Here is a 3,969-nt window from a genome sequence, read left to right as displayed (position 1 = left end):
GGGGTGGGCCGGTGGCGGCGGCGTCTGGGGTGGGTGGTGGGGGTCGGGGGTGCGAGGTTGAGGATGCGGGGTAGTTTTTTTTCTAAGGTTGTAAATTCGGGTGGTCTCGGAAGTTCAGGAGCATCCAAGCGCGTCTATATAGGGTAAGCCGTGATCCAAATAGTTATTCTGATTCTGGAATTAGAATAGTGTTGTCATATATATATCCATGTGCTATCTTGTACAATATTCTGAGTGTGGGTGTAGCTTGTACAATATATATATATATATATATATATATATATATATATATATATATATATATATAGTTTAACAATTTTCTCTATCATGCAGCTGTTGATATCTCACAGTCTGATAAGCTCAATAGTGTCTCTTCCGGTAGTGGTGTAGCTTGAGGAAGCAATGCCTTATGGACACGGGGGCAAAAGGAAGTACGTAAAATTCCGTGGCCTGCTCGGATTTGAGGATGATGTGTGAGCTCCATGCGTGAGCCTTTTATTCTATACTGTGCCCAAAGCTATGTGTGAGATTTATTTGTGAGACCTAAGCTATGTGTCAGAATGTTGCAACGTCTGAAACCTTAGTTCTTGAATTATGCTTCATTTTCACATATTTTGGTCATTTGAACATATGAAATGCCCATGATGGACTAATGCTAGCTAAACGCTTCCAATTTTTTTTAGCAAAAAATGGAAGTGGGTGGAAATTTTTGAAAAAATTGTCAAAAATGAACAATACTTTTTTTTCGAGTTAGAAAAAGTGGATGGTTCACACCATTTCCGAACCATTTTTTTTGCTCTCTTAACCCCTTATTATATCCAATACCGTTGGGGCCCCTTGTCAGGTGACCCTTCAACTTACAGGCACGCCACTCCCCTACCCAAGCTCGTCTCCCCCTGCCACTCCACTTCGCCGCGACGCCACCACTGTGCCCACCCGCTGGAGTCACCTCGAATATCCTCGCCACCAAACCATGCTCTACCACTGAAGAGTGGCACCGACTACGTCGCGGCCATCATGGCCCCAACACTGTGCCTCCCAGCTCGGTGGACGTCAGCGAGGCCTCATGGAGGATCAAGGCAATGTCTTTAGGTCGATGGTTGCAACTTTGTCTTCAGCGGCGCTCGGAGAGCGGCCGCCGACAATGATCCGCGTGTCCGGTCATGCCACCGCCTATGTTGCATTTTTTTCCGCACCCAACAATCTTCCTTTGCCCAACCATCTGGATAGCTTTGTGTCACTCCTCTGAACCTCCCAGTCGAAGGAATTGGACTGGTTGCCAGGAATCAACGACACGATCACGTTCTTCCCCACTTTAGATCGATCTCCGCCGTGCTATCGATCTCCTTTAGCAGTGAGTCCCCTACCCCTCCTTGGCTTTCTCTCTTCTCCTTCGCACACCTGAATCTATTGCAACCTTCACGAACATCCAGAAGTCCTACATCACCCTCATGGTGAGTTACGGCTCTATTACCCGCCGCCACCGATGAAGTCCTCGCTACCAAGCAACACCTCAGGCCAAGCAACCCTGCCATTTGGCTCCGCCTCGATGAGATGAACTCCCGGGCCGAAAGAATTGTCCTTGGGGGCCCTCCGCAGCACGACGGCGAGCGAGCCAAGCCTTGCGCACTTCTTCAACATGAACTGAGCCGACCCGTGATGACAAAGTTGAGCAGTCGCTTAGAGCGCTTCCTAAAAACCTAACTCGTGCTCTCCGGTTGCAGGATCGCAAGGACGAACGGTTTCGGATCTGCTCTCCCGCACACCGATGCATGCTAGCGTTCAAGATAGAGTAGACCATGGTGGCAGAGCAAGTTGCGAGATGAGGCAAAATCCTAAGTGTTTTCAGTGTATCTTTGGCCGAGGCTGGTAAACAGTATATAAAGGTAAACGAGAGGCGGTATTGTGTTGCGACTACAATCTCAAATCGACTTGGTTTCCAAGTCGAACTTACCGGACAGGTAAACAATGAACTTGACCGTCAAGACACCAAAAAATTAAAACGACAAAAGGAAGTTCCGCCCCTGCAAGACAACAGACCGGATTTTGGTGGGCCATTTATGTGTAAGTCATCAGGTCTATTGTGGCGTCTTGTCCAATTGTTGGTGTTCACACAAAACTTACCAAGGTACCTTTTCTAACTTTTGGTGTTCTCGTCTGAGTTTTGCTTGCGGCCTGTTAGCAATTAGGCATGACCACTTTAAGTAGTAGAGGTTTTTTCAGGGAAAGCTTTATGTAGTAGAGTTATTGAAGGTTCAGTCCTCAAATGACAAAATAAAATGAGTAGCAGTGGCTTCCATAGTTGACTCAAATGTATGTATCTGCTTGCTGACAGCCTTTCCAGCTTGAAGACCACTGAAGCTGTTTATCATTCTGTAGATATCAGATATTATAAATGAAGTGGTGGAGGCTCGTAACCAATGCTGGACATAGTGGTATGTTGTATGGACGGGACTTGGTGCTCTCGGGTTTTGGCGCACCCTATATGCGCCAAAAAATTTGGTAATTCAAAAAAGTTTAAAAAATTATAAATCTTCTTTGAAATCAAATATGATCAGGTATTCTACTCGTATAAAAAAGTTTGGACAAGAAATGATTCATTTTGACTTCAGGGCAAAAAAAAAAGAAGTTTATGATGATAATATAGCATGTATAGTAGTTGTATATAGTGTTTTTTGCCAAATCTTCAACCCAGGATGCAACACAAGTCATTCTCCGATGAATCTTTTTATAGGACTACAATACTTGATCATTTTTTATACCAAAAAAGATTTGGAATTTTTTGAACTTTTTTGAATTTTTTTTTTGCATATAGGGTGCGCGGGTACCCAGGTTCTCCTCAGCATTTTCCTATGTTGTATTTACTACTTTAACCTTATCTTCTCCCAAAGATCTGAATGTACTGCTACTGGTATCCTAAGAACACATGCCTTATTCAGGGGAATGACAGATTCATCAAGGGGGTTTCTCTCTGGAACTGTGGATAAATGCAAGATGGTAAGCGGCCGGATTAAATAACTCGCCATGCATCTTCTGCTCGTATTCTCCCGAGACTGATTCATGTTTCCATGACTGTAGGTGTTCAAGACCAAATCGAGCAGAGGATGGGAACCCTCGTGGCCTGGCGTCGTTCCTCGGCTCTTCATACTAGTGTACTACGTGACCAGGTAGAAGGATCCTTGGGTTGGGCGTGCTTGCGGGGCGCGGCCCCGACTCAGCGTCCGTCCACCGCGCCAGGTAACCTGACCTAACCCGGCCGGGGAGGCGTGGGCGTTGCTGCGGCGCGCGAGGTCAAGTCCGGTGTGCCGGCGACCGACGGAGACAACGCGCAAGTCCGGCTGCCGGCTGTTGCTGACCTCGCTGCCGGCGGAGGTGCTCGACGCGGGGCGCAACGTGGTCATCGTCGACGGGCCAAGCAGGGCCTTGCCAGCGACCAGGGAAGATGGGCCCCAACAAAAAAACATCGAAGCGACGAGCGAGGCTGGATAGGAAACGAGCCACGATTGATTCTTTCGGCAGTTTTGCAAAAAAACAAAAAAAAAACTCTGGTGTGAGAGTTACATATTCCCTTGACGAATCTACCCATTGAAAAAAAACTGGTCCCACACAAAATATGTAACGGTCCCGTTGTTATTTGTAATTTCCCGTAATTTTAATCTTGTAACTCCTCGTAACTTTTATTTTTCGACCGTCAGATTGAGATGGATGGACGGCTCCTAAATTCGCCAATCACTGTAACTTGGAAATTATTTATTGCATAGAAAAAATTATGAAAAAACAAAGAAAAAAATGCAAAGAAGACCTGGAGAACAACCGAAAACTTGAAAGAAATCAAAAAAAAACCAACTAAATCGGAACCAAATAAAAAATAAAACAATTGAAAACTGAACTGAGGAAAAAAGGTGAAACAAGCCAGGAGAAAAATCAGTGAAACCAACCCGAGAGTGCTTGGTAAGCGGACGACAAGTT

This window comes from Triticum dicoccoides, chromosome 3A (assembly GCF_002162155.2).
Source record: "Triticum dicoccoides isolate Atlit2015 ecotype Zavitan chromosome 3A, WEW_v2.0, whole genome shotgun sequence".
NCBI classification, from domain to species: Eukaryota; Viridiplantae; Streptophyta; class Magnoliopsida; order Poales; family Poaceae; genus Triticum; species Triticum dicoccoides.
Note: the sequence above shows the minus strand (reverse complement) of the source record.